This window comes from Sceloporus undulatus, chromosome 6, assembly GCF_019175285.1.
Source record: "Sceloporus undulatus isolate JIND9_A2432 ecotype Alabama chromosome 6, SceUnd_v1.1, whole genome shotgun sequence".
Classification (NCBI taxonomy): domain Eukaryota; kingdom Metazoa; phylum Chordata; class Lepidosauria; order Squamata; family Phrynosomatidae; genus Sceloporus; species Sceloporus undulatus.
In genome coordinates, this window is record NC_056527.1 from 75,147,799 (window position 1) to 75,161,756 (window position 13,958).

The window sequence follows — 13,958 nt, forward strand, 5'->3', positions numbered from 1 at the left end:
ATTATTATTATTATTATTATTATTATTATTATTATTATTATTATTATTATCCTTTATAAAGCGCTGTAAATTTACACAGCACTGTACATACAATCTTTTTAGGCTTACAATCTAAAAAGACACGACACAAAAGGAGAAGGGAGGGGTGGTGGGGAAAGGGATCAGGTCCAGTAGTTCTTCTCTACCTCTGAGGCCTGGACCAAGGCAGATGGACTGGAGGGAGGGCTTGGCTTCTTAATGGATGGTTAAAAGGAGGCATCCTGAGGCAGAGAGGGGCTCACCCCTGGGAACGCTTCTCTAAACAATATAGTCTTTAAGTCAGTTTTGAAACTGGGTAGAGAAGTGATGAGATGTGCATGTGGGGGAAGAAGGTTCCAGGAGTAAGGGGCAGCAAGTGAGAAGGGGCGAATCCAGGAGGGGGCAGTGGCAATCTTACACTTGGACAGGAGTGTGAAGCTTTTGGGGGGGGGGGTTCTTGTTTGGTCCCAACAATGTCACAGGTCCATCTGGCAAGAACATGAGAAGCCCTTCCTCTCTGCTCCTAGGCTGTGGAGTGCTGCTCCTCACAATGCAAGGCTGGCTCTACTCCTACCACTCTTCCTCTGCCAGAAATTAAAAACATTATTTAAACAAGCATTTGACAATTAGATAGATGTGCAGAAAAGCCTTTTAATGCTGTGCATGGACTGGTAGGAGAAGAGCCAGCCTAAGCAATTATTATTTTTAAATGCCTTTAACTGTGTTATCACCAAGCTTTTAACTTTGGTTTTGTGTTTTAAGCTCCCTTGAGTCCTACGTCAGGAGAAAGGCAGAATATAAATTAAGTAAACAGACAATGAATTACGAAGTTTTCAAACTATCTATCAGCTATGACAAAACATCTGGTCTTCTGGTTACTATCAGATGAAACTCTCACCAGCCCTAGCTGTATAGCCAATGGTGAGAGGTTATGGGAGTTGTGACCCTGCAGCATCTAACCAGGGATAGCTTTTGGGCAGCCCATTGGCCAAACCCATCTTCCACTTTAATATTTCGTGGTCTATTCCAACCTTTCCCCTCCTCATCCATCTAAAAAGGTGCTTGCCTGAAACCCTGTAACTTTGCATACAGTGGCTACTTCCTGTCTCCACCTGTCCCAATTTGGCACGGACAGATCCAACTAAACCTGTCATCTTACTTTTTCTGCTGCTTATGAATGTCCCCCCTTCTCTCTCCTCCTCCCACTTTCCCCTTTGTCTTGAGCTAACTTCAATTGCTGCAAACTGATTTTGGAGTGCAAAAGAAATTTCCATTCAGTTAACTCAGCAGGGGAAGAAGAGGAGGGGAAAGTATCTTGCCCTTCCCAGTAGACTCAGGCAAAAGCAAATTGCTGCACTCTTTCATAGTTTGTTCTTCCTCACTGACCACACTCTGGTGTTGCTTAGCCACAAGTGTCCCAGTTTTCACCTGGAGTGTATGCTGTTCAGAAGATGCTTTGTAGAAAGGGAGACAAAATGCTATCGACGGCAGGAGTGGGGAAAGTGTAGCCTGGAGGTCCCAATATTTTTTTTTCTAATCTCCAACCATTTTTTTGCCCATGGGGTGCGGGAGGTAATTCTGGCACACTTTGCCCAATGTGACTGTATTAGGCCCAGGAAATTCTTTTTTTCCCCACAACAGAAAATGATGTGGAAACTGTATTCTGGATCACTTGCTGTAGGAAACACGGCATCTCCTGGGTCTAAAATAGTTCAGAAGGAGACAAAAATGTGGTGATAATGACTCCCATGACCACTAGGGCAAACTTCCCATTTCCCTCATGGGCATGCAGTCTTTCAGAGTTCCCTGGGGGAGCCCACCTGGTCTCATAACCGAACTATCACCCATCACTGTCTCCCACAGCAATAACATTAAGAGTGACAGTCCAGTTTCTAAACAACAAGATAAAGAGGATATGGCCAAAGGTGGAAGAAGTGAGATAAACTTTAAACTGTAGATGTTTCTAGGTATAGCTAGAAAACATTTGATAATACTGTACTGTAAAAAATGAGTAATATCTCTTAGTAAAAAAGAAGAGGCTCTATAACCCTTCCATAATAACAAAGGAGATTATGCACAAATATTTCTGACATTCCAGTTTCTGACCTGGAAAACAAATGTGTTTGAAATGAAAATTAGAAACCCATCAGTCGTTTTGCCCATCAATATATGGTCATAATAGAATTTGTTATTATAGTGTTTCAGGGAAGGGTAGTGTGGTGGACTGTAAAAATGTGCTATGCTTACAAGCCGTACTAAGGAAGAAATCTAGGTTGATACCATCACTCCAATTGAGACTGTCATATAAAACATAAGATGCCCCTTGCATAAGTATGGAAATGACCATCTCCCTGCCAAAGGTATGACTGCTTGACAACAATCACCAATTGTGGGAATTGGTGAAGCCTGTGGTATCTGTTGGAATTTGGTTCCAGGACCCCAGTGCATACCAAAATCAGTGGATGCTCAAGTCCCATTAGCTAGGATGGTACAGTAAAATGGTGTCCTTTATATAAAATGACAAAATCAAGGCTTGCTTTTTGAAATTTAATATTCTCAATATTTTCAAGCCATGGAGGTTGAATCCGTGAATAAAGAATCCGCAGATATGGAGGCTGATTGTACCAGCTTGACCATTTCTACACTTTGAAAGATGCCAATAGCATCACTTTCATCTATGGAAGCCTGAAAACAAGGATACAACTTCCTTTCCATCACACCTAATTTTTTTTCTATAGGGAGGGTGATCCACAAGATACATGTATCATTTTTGGGGAATCAGGCCAGAAAAGGAACTGTATAGAAGAGGAAGGTTCATAAACTGTTGGCACATCATCACAGCAAGAACAAGGTCCCAAATTTGCACGACAACTGAAAAAGCCTAGTTATATAGAACCATCCATCTAGTCTCAAGCAAAATGGTGTCGATGCAGAGAATCTCTCTCAAGACTGAAGAACAGACAGGTGTGTATGAATGCAATAAATGTTAAATATCCTCATCCTAAGCCATTTAAACTTTAAACTAGGGCATCAGCTGGAGACCATGTTACTTCCTCTTGCTCTGAAGGCTGACATCAGTACTTTGATAAGGAAATAGGGAGTTTAGGTAAAGCTGGTAAACTTTAATATGTTTCATGTAGGAAGTTAAATGAAATTTGTAGGAACACATTTTCTATCTCCTGTAGTTTCCAAACACTGTTCAGGCAGTCCCACATTGAGAGTAATATGAGTAATATGTAGTAATCCAATGTGGACATTACTTGATTGGTGAGGAAAGGAAAAGGGAACCAGTCTAAAGCCTCCTGGCCAGCTTATGTCCAAAACACACTGCAGAAATAATTCAGTTTGAGTCCGCTTTATCTCCCCTTGCTCAATCTAGGGAATTCTGGGAACTGTAGTATTGTGTGACATTTAGCCTTCTCTGTGAGAGAGCTCTGGTACCACAATAAACTATAGTTCACAGGATTCTCTAGCACTGAGCCAGGGAAGTTAAAGTGGTCTCGAATTGGATTATTTCTGCAATGTGTTTTGGACCTTTGTCTCTATGAGCAGCAGAAAGCTTTCCTTAGGAAAAAAGCAACCTCCCCCTCCCCAAATAACAATAAGCGCCAAGGATCCTGTGATATGCTGTTCTTCAGCTTTAATGCTTTAAGGAATTATAACTATTATTCAACTTTAGGAATTGGTGCATGGGTTTGGTTTATCTCTTTCCCCTCCCTTTTCTCTTATGTTTTTGTGGCACAACCTTTAGTTTGTAAGTCTGCAAGCTGGAACTGTCTTATTTTTACTGAATGAATAAAGAACTGAAAGCACATAGCCAAGCAGCAAACAAGAGGAGACAAGCTCCACATGCTCCATCATGGTTATTCAGTGTTTAATTAGTGTTTAAAAGACCAACACGTTTCAACCATTCTCAGCCTTTGAGAGAGATCGCTGGAGTTGTAAATACTTTCCAAACTACAAGACCACAGGGACAAAGATTTTTACTGAACACATATGAACTACTCTGAGAATCAGGGTTAAAATGCTTTAAATCAATTGATCGATCAATTAAGCAATACTCAGTCTCATGTTGTAGGCCAAGACTTGCATGACCTTTTATTGTTGTCTTGATTTCTACAGGCTGCGTCACTCATATGTTGGGATTTCAAGACATCTTGGCAGGACCTCAATCAAGGACATTTTTTTTACAAAAAATTAAAATTAAAATAGCTTGATAAATTAATTTTTTAAAAATTAAATCCCCCCCTCCGAAGATGTTCTGCACAAATTCAAACCAACCTACCCAAGATACAAGAAAAGGCCATTTGAAATATGTTTGTGTTTCCTTTGCTTAGCTGTACAGCTCCAGATTTCATGTATATGTCTTGGCTCAGCAGTTAAGAGAATTAGCTCAGTGTTCAATTTCAAAACAGTCAACATGACCAAGAGCTGCCAGACATTATTTTACAATTGGCTCAATTAACGTCACAAAGCATGATAACCAGCATCAACAGTAGAAATGGTAATGCCTCTGGCTTCTTCCCACATTTCCCAGTAACATACCTATTCACATAGCAAGGATAATTTTGCCATTAAAAGAATATTTGCACCCCCACCTATGTTTTAAAGAAGCACTTCATTTGAAGCCTTTAACAGCTTAAAAAGAAACAAATCAAGATGCATTAAAACAATATAAATAAGCTAGGCAGGTTTTTCCCTACTCAATCTGAACCTAGACCAAGGATATAATTCTTTACCATCTACAGCAGGGCAGTATTTTTGTGATACTGGCTCTGCTCATATATCCCCTGAACCAATCCTTACTGGTTGTTTACACAAAAGTTGTGGACAATGTATACACTGGAATGCATTCCCCATTGAAGTCTGCCAGGTAAATATAGCGTGATTTAAAGGAGAATCCTATGCATGTCTATTCAATGAGATCTTTCTGAATTTAAAGAGGCTTACTTCCAAGCCTATTTATGTATAGAACCCAGCCTGAATAAGCACAAAATAACACTTTTAAAAACCCAGGATTTAAAGAAAGACTAATATTATCTAAATTTATTTAGAGACATTTTGATTTTATGACTGTTTTCAGTATCCTTTTTAGCAGTTGTTTTCATAGTTTCTTACTACTCTGCTAGCAGCCTTTGAAACATACCAGTACACTTCTATTGAAAGTATCTGTGATATAAATTGACTATGGTATCCTCTTGTGAAGCCATGTCAAAGTGGCTGCCAGGATCTTGCTACTTTCTGTTCCTCTCCTCATCCTTTAAGCGGATAGAGGGATCCCGCTACTGACTTGTACATGGATTTGTTTGGGTGCTGGTGGTGGTGAGGGGGACATAGATCTCCATTGTCAAAAATGACTAAGGGAGGAGCCTTAGACTCCTTGGTGATGGACATGCCCCCTCATTTTTCCCCAGCAATTGAGTTTTTCCATCAAAAATGAAGATTCGTCTACTGGGGGAGTGGGAGATGGCTCCACTATGAAAATCAGGGGGTGGGGAGGGGATTACATCTCAGGAGAAAAGTGGCGTAGTATAAATTTAGTAACAAGAGAGTGGGCACCTATTTCCTCTTGAGGCAATTTTGCACAACTGGTCCTTGGTAGGGTAGGTGGATCCCCTTCCCAGTTGTTTTACAATACTACAACTTCTCATCTCATGCAAATGAAAAAAAAAAACCCACTGTGTTTACATCATCAGGGAGAGGGAGGAATGTTTTTCTTTTTCTGATGTATCATCAATAGGGTTGCCAGAATCGAAACTGGAGAAGACTCATGGACCTTTAAAGGTTTCGTAGAAGAGAGAATTTCAGCTGGTGTGTATGTCACACAACCAGGTACAATAAACACATGCTATTCTCTTTTGTACAACACTGTAGTATTATAAAACAACTGGGAAGGGGACCCACCTATCCTACCAATGATTAGTTTTCATTCTCCTTTTTGCTTCCTCAGTCTTTTTACTTGTAAGACGTTAACACTGACGGTGTGGGCATACTCCTGTCTTTTGGAGAACAGCTAAACATTCATGGCAACGTTTTTAGCCACAGGGCTCTCAAAACAGGTGGTTTTGTTGTTGTTGTTGTGTGGATAATGGTTGTGTGAGGTAGATGTGAATAAAATAAACTTTAAAAGTGGATTTTAAAATTCAAAATTGTATCCTTACAGGGGCATTACTAAAAGTGTGAATCCAAACTTAGCTCATAAAATACTTTACTCTGAACAAACCAGGATCTAACAGTTAAAATAACAAATGGGTGGCAATGACTTTTTGAAAGGTGGCAATGACGTTTTGCAGTGTATAACTGCAAAGACATTAGTACATCCCTTCAGATGCATATACTATGAGAAGTTCAACTCAACAGATTTCACACATTTCCTCCCAAATTAAAGGCTACACTTGGATGAAACATCAAAATTAATAGGGATTTCAAGTCAAAGTATGGAACAATCAACACTGTTCTGAACTAGGTAAGAATAGTGATTCAAGAGGATAAACCCTAAACTCCACAGTCTTAGACATTGAGCATTATAACAAATACAAATAATACTTAGCCGTTAGGTATTACGGTGATTGCCATGCTAACTCTACAGCTATTTTAATTTAGTATCTATCAATGTTTTGATTTACACTAATGTGACGTATACAGTGAACCCGTTATATGCTGGAGTTTGGTTCCAAGATCCCCCGTGGATAACAAAATCCGTGGATACTAAAGCTTCATTAAATATGACATAGCAAAATGGTGTCCCTTATAAAAAATGGAAAAACAAGGTTTGATATTTGAAATTTATACTTTTTTGTGAACATTTTCAAACCGTGGATGCTTGAATCTCTGTATAATAAATCTGTGTATAAGAAGGGCCAACTATAATATGTAACCTCATGAATTATGCAATGTAACACAAGGAAGTGTAAAATCTAGACGCTAAATGCAATCTTTAAATAAGAGGTGGGCAAAGTGCAGGACCATTTTTGTTGCCCCCCAGGGGTAAAAAAAAAGGTGCTGCACAATTACCTTTAAGGGTGCGGACAGCATTTGCACCATGTTTGCAGCTGCGCCGCACTCCCCCCCCCCCCGATACCTTCAGGGTCAAAACAATTTTTATTTTTTTAAAAAATGAGCCTCAAGGTGCCCCCAAATATCTATGGGTCCAGGAATGGCCAAAATATGCTCCTATACCCTCTAGATGGTATTTTTTTAAAATAGAAAGTGCAATGTCAGGTCCAGTCAGCCAAGGACTCCTGGAAGTTGCCTTGCATAGGCCTGTTACAGACTGCCAAAATGAAGCTGCTTTGGGTCTCTTTGGAGGTATGCTGTTTAAATGAGGCATGCATCCTAAGAATCCAGAAGCTGCACCAAAGCTGCACTCCGGTGTTTAGGAATGGAGTGTGGCTTTGGCACGACCTCCGGACTCTTAGGACCCATGCATCATTTAAATAGCATACCTCCAAAGAGACCCGAAGCAGCTTTATTTTGGCAGTCTTTAACAGGTCTATTAGTTGCCCATCCCTGCATTAGACCAATTACATAAACTGAAATGATACCTAAATGTTAACCTACCAACCGTCCATTGATTCAATGTTTCTACTGCAGTGGAACTAGGATCTGGATATAGGTGTTTCAGCATGGCTCCTTTTTACATATTTTCCTAATAAGGTTTGGCCTTATATGTGGACTCTCATATTCTCTTTGTTCATTTTGAACAATAAGACTTGGTCTCCAATTTCTGTTGGTTGTCAAGTAAAATACTAGCAAAGCCTGAGTATTCCAAAGAAGAGTAGAGCTGTTACTTTTATCTTCAGCTCTCATGGAAGGGAGAGCTAGTGAATACTATGTCCTTCACTTGAAACTGATGTCTACTTTATCTGTAACTTTCATTTCCGTCCCTGGAATCATCTCATGAGCTCATTGTATCGAGTACAATTGCTTGAATATTATGGCTGGAATCCTGCTTAGCTGTGTAAGCAGAGACAGTATGTGGGGAAAGACCCCGGATGCAATAGTCAAAAAGAAATTTGCAGCTTGGAGGCAACCTTACTATTGATATATATACAAATCTGGGAAAAGTGCAAACACTGGCACAGTACACCAGCAGCAGCCTGACCTATGTCTCAATAGGAAAGAGATTATTGCAGTCAAACCCTTGCCCAGAACATAGAGGATACAAACTAATATTTTATCTAAGTAAAATAATTTTTGAATTTATTGTATATTTAATGAATTATGTTTATACAAATGAACAGGTGGTTTTTTTCATATATTTTATTTGTTTTTCAGTTGTATGAATTTTATTGAGAGGGCTGTTAATTGGATCAATAACTGAGATAATTAAGTGTTTAACTGGATACTATTATATTTGTTGTTGTTGTTAGCTACCCTCACGGCGACTCTGACTCATGGCAACCCTGTAGATGAGACATCTCTAATACTCCTTCTTCCACTGCTCTGCTCATGTCTTGCAAACTCATGCCTGTAATCTCCCTGATTAAGTCTATCCACCTAGCAGGTGACTTTCCTCTCTTTCTTCTGCCCTTGACCTTTCCTAGCATTATTGTCTTTTCTGAATCATGTCTTCTCATGACAACTTCAACTTGGTCATCTTGACTTCCAGGGAAAGTTCAGGCTTGATCTGTTCAGGGACCCATTTACAGTATTTGTCTTTTTGGCTGTCCTCGGTATCCTCAGCACTCTTCTCCAGCACCACATCTGAAACACAGTGACGTTATCTGCTTTCTTAATTGTCCATGTCTTACATCCGTACATGGTGATGGGGAATATAATGGCTTTGGACAAGTCTAGTTTCTGTGCTTGCTGCCCTCCCCATTCCTAGTTGCTGTCTTTTGTGTTTCTTTTTTGTGGATGGGGATGCAGATAGATCACTTCCAGTCTGTTGGCCTTCATTTTATATCCATATTTGTTGACACATATTGGTTAACACAAGACTTGATTCTGTCTGTGTGGATTGTAACAGTTCAACTGGAATATCATCTGTTCCTGTTGATTTGTTTTTACCAATTTTCTTGTTGTCCTCCCCTCCCTCTTGGCCACCAATTCTGCATTCTTCCTTAATTATGTCTTTTGGTTCTCCCCATAATTCTTCTTATCTTATCTTTTCCAATGAGTTGTGCTGCCTCATGATGTGACCAAAGTACGATAGGCGCAACCTAATCATCTTGACATCCAGGGAGATTTCCAGCTTGATATATTCTAGGATCCACTTATTTGTCTTTCTGGCTGCCCATGGTATCCTCAGCACTATTCTCCAGTACCAAATCTCAAATGAACTGATTTCTTGTTATCTGCTTTCTTAATTGTCCAGCTCTTGCATCCATACGTGGTCATAAGGAATACAATGGCTTGTACGGTTCTAACTTTCATGCTTAGCTGTATACCTTTGCTCTTCATGATTTTTTCTAGTACTTCGACAGCTGCCATCTCCATTCTTAGCCCTTTTCTGATTTTTGGCTGCAGTCCTTGTTCTGATCAAGGTTTGATCCAAGGTACGGGAACTCTTTATTTATATTTCCTCACTGTCCAGGTTGAATTTGTGTAGATCCTTTGAGGTCGTTATTTTTATTATCTTTTGGTCTGCAGTAAGCCTGCCTTTCCACTTTCTTCTTTGGCCTTCCTTATATAGTTGCTCTAGGTTTGTGAGGTTTTCTGTTAGTAGTATGGTGTCATCTGCATGTTTTAGATTGTTGATGATCCTTCTTCCTATTTTCACTCCTCTTTCTTCTGTGTCTAAGCCTACTTTTCATATAATGTTATATATATTTAAGTTGAATAGACAGGATGAAAGGATGCAGACTTGATTGATCCCTTTGCCAGTAGGGAACCATTCTGTTTCTCCATGCTTTGTTCTAACAATAGCCTCTTGTCCTAAGTATAGATTCCTCATCAGGAGTGTCAGACGTGGTGTCACTCCCATGTCTTTAATGGCATTCCATAGCCTTTCATCATTTATTCAGCCAAAGGCTTTGCTCTAGTCTATAAAGCATGCCAATTTTCTTTTGGAATTCCTTGGTGAGCTCCATTAGCCAGCTTATGTTTGCAATGTGGTCTCTAGTGCCTCTTCCTTTCCTGAACCATGATTGGACCTCTAGGATCTCTCTCCATGTATGGCTGGAGTCTATATTGCAGAATTTTGCTTTCATGGGAGTACTATGGTTCTATAGTTGCAGCAGTTTGGTGTCTCCTTTTTTTGCAGATGGGTTTTGTTTTTTTTATATCTCTTGACATATCAGTAGTGTCACTGGTGGAGGTACGGAGCCAGAAGGCAGTGACACCTGCTTCTCTCTGCACCTCCTCTCCCTGCTGCAGCCTGGTTTTCCTCAGAGGAGAACCAGATCGCAGCAAGGATTCAGGCCAAGGGCAAGTAGAAGGGGTGGAGCTTCTGTAGAGACAAGGTTCAGACTTGCCGAGTGCGCATGCACTCCTCCAACCCTCCTGGCTGCGGCATGGCTTTCCCCTAAGGAAAGCCAAGCCGCAGCAAGGAGGATCAGGGCACAAATGCATGCTCGGCAAGGCTAAACCTGGCCTCTCCCAGTAGCTCTGACCCTTCACTTTGGGGCCCTGTCCCCCCACTGGGTAATCCCAAAGGTAGGTACGCCATTGTGACATATGTTGGTTAGCACTACAGTTGATTCTGTAATCTTTGTAAAACACTTAAACTGTAAGTACTTCATAAATTATTTCTATAAATGTAATTTACATGTAGAAGATTTAAGTATCGTGAAAGTGGATGTATGCATACAATTTAAAATGTGCACTAAGCTGACTAAAACCAAAGGGTATCTCCCATTAAAATAGAGACAACCATCTCTTTATTTCAGTGTAGGACATATTAATATTTCGTATTTATTCTTATAGCTCCATCTATGTAGGTCTATTCAGGTATCAGTGCCAAACTGCAATGGGACTTACTACCAGGTATAGAGCCAGTATTAATATTTTACTCTCTAGAAAATCCATAACTACCAGATTTTCTACAACAAAACAGAGAAAAACGTGAAACACTAAGGACACACCTATACAGAAGATTTCCATATTCCAAGTTCGTGGCTGAGCACATGGCTGGAAGCCAATAAATATTGTCAGGAAAGAAACAGTGCTTTTTAGAAAAGAGCTAAAAGTGATCATTATTTAAGTACTTTTCAGTACTAATCTTAGGTGCAAAAATCCCTCCCTCCCTTTTTGCAGTTTTTCCAGGGGTATTGTGATGTGTTTGTCTAGATAACTGCTTTGGAGCAAGTATAAATGGTGATTTACTGTATTTACTATATATACTATATATGTGTCTAGAAATTTTAGTCAAAGATTGACCTGGGCCTACTTAATTCATGAGTCAATATAAGTACTATACTTTGAGTCTTATTAAAAAGAAGAAAAAGGAAAAAGAAAAAGGGAACCACCCCCTTCTCTGACTGGTGAAATTCAAGAGCTTAGTCCATCCTGGGATCACCTAAAAAAACACTGCTTCTGACTTTGTTTGAAGGCCTAGGTAAGAAAATGGCTGTGGTGCCAGTTCTTTGGCACTTCCCCTCAAAGGAGTGCCAAGATGAATCAGGCTTTGAAAGATATGAATAAGACTTTTGCGTATGTTTGTCAGCTTTTCTGGGTTATAATAAGGCAAAGTTATCACATTAAAGTTAAATGCTATAATCACTGTTAACATAGTCACCATTTTCTTTGCTTTCATCCTTATTGACATATGTAGGATTTCTTAGCCCCACCTTTGCCAGGTCACCTCCCACACAAATTGTGCAGCCACCATTTACTATAGTTCCCTCCTCATCCGTCCAGCCTTTAGCACAAACAGCTATACCTGCCGGACTTTTGTAAGTTACTTGGCATCGTTTTTCTTTGCTTCATCCTTTACAACATTTGTTACATGCCCCTATGTTTTACCCTCAACTTATCCACAGGTCATATCAAAATTAATAATTTTGGCCCCAAATCCTGCCCTCAACTTATACATGAAGTCAACTTATAGTCATATATACAGTAAATGGTGAAACACTGCCCTTCCTCTCAGCTGACCATGTTTATCCTCAGAAATTATAGTCAAATATATTTTATACAAGAGATACCATTCTACTATGCCATTATCTATAATGAGACTTGTGTACCCACAGATTCTGGTATCTCTGTGGGGTCCTGGAGCCAAACCCCAGAATTTATCAAGAGGGCACTGTATTCACTATGGGATCCCTAACTGGGTTAAGACCATTTAATAAATTACAATGAAATAAATTACAATGAAAATGATAGAGGCAACAACTGAGCAGAACAGTGTTGAAACAGAACTGAAAACAACTGTTATAGAAAGTAAACTGAAACCATTCCCTACTCCACCTCAAAAAGCATTTCTTTCAGTACCAAATATGCATTTGAACATTTGGTACAGCTGTGATATATACATATTTTTGAACAAGGTTTGCTGACCTTTTCTATATAACAATTCTGCAATCTATACTGATTCGATAGTTCTAACAGAGAAGCATACACACTTGATCTGGGGTAAGAGTGCCTGCAAAGCATCAGTGTGCTCTTGGGTCAGGATCACAGTGCACTGAATTAAAATGCTTTCAGAGAAAGTGCACATTAAATGGATTCAAAGTGCTGAAGTATATTCAGCTTCCAGTATTTCAGGTAAAGTTCTATTAGTATACAGTTTCGCTGGCCTAAGAACTGGACAAGGCTAAGGATCCAGGTTCACTCAACCACTCTCCTCTCCTCTCAGCAGTCTTCAGATGTGCAGAAGTCTGGCAATTAAATTAGTTGGCAAGGGATGCAGGAGTTCGTTCTTCTCATGTTCAGCTTCAGAGGCACCTACATGTCAAAACGCTATCCACCCAAAGCTTAACTCCACTAGCAGAGCTGGTGATGGGAATTGATGCTCAGATCTCAAAACGCTATTCATCCAAAGCTTAACTCCACTAGCAGAGTTGGTGATGGGAACTGATGCTCAGATCTCAAAACGCTATCCATCCAAAGCTTAACTCCACTAGCAGAGTTGGTGATGGGAAATGATGCTCAGATCTGAAGTGTCCCAAGTGGCTCCAAGAGTGCCATCAAAAAATACATGAAAAACCTTACCAAACCCAGATAAAATTGTGGAGCTGGGAGCTGGCATTAGGAAGAGGAGAGCAAAGCTGGCTATTAGCCAGAACAAGATTTTTTTCTGCCCTATTTATTAGGTTTATTTTTCTAAAGATTTTTTATATAAGTACCTTAAACTCAATTTAAATATGCAGTTAGACCCAGTCTCTTTTCTATCGGTGAGAAGTTTCAGCGATCCAAGTTCTACCCAGAATTCTCCTGCTTGTTGGGTGTGAGTTTGAGTGGTGATAAATGGCCCTGTCTGCTTCTCCTAGCATAGAGGGAAAATAAAATTGATAAATAATGCTTCCTTATCTGTTCAGAAAGGCTCAGATGGAGCAAAATCCTCTCATTGCTGTTTTATCCAGAATAATTTTTTGCTGGATCCATAATCAGCATTTTAAAATTATACCAAAAACTTGTCAATGTGCAATAGAGTCTTTTCTTCTTGTAGAAGGAAATAATTCTAGCAAGGTCCTACCAGCAACATGACTGTTGCCACCACTATCTACATCACAAACTGTTTTGTCCTTTCTGGAAACGGTAGTACTACATTTAGAAAATAAAACATACACCTTTCCAAAGTTTGTCTACCTTGGGTCAGGAATTTTGACATCTCTCCACAGGAGATAGGACTTACAAGCTTGGTACCAATCAGTCCTCAACACTATAGTTCGAAATGTTTCTTGAAGGCAATGTAGTAACTTCCAAAAAGTTTGGTGAAGTAAGACTGAGCTTGCATGGCCACTAGTTGATAATTATGGGAGTTGTAGACCAAAACATCTGGAGGGTACCAGGTTGCCTACCACTAAATTAAAAAGGTAGGTAAGGAAAAAAAA

At 39.7% G+C, this 13,958-nt stretch overlaps 1 protein-coding gene across 1 annotated transcript in view; it reads right to left on the reverse strand.

Annotated features, from left to right (window-relative positions):
• The window catches only part of RPRD1A (regulation of nuclear pre-mRNA domain containing 1A), a 50,644-nt gene that overhangs the window by 4,840 nt on the left and 31,846 nt on the right, over positions 1-13,958 (reverse strand).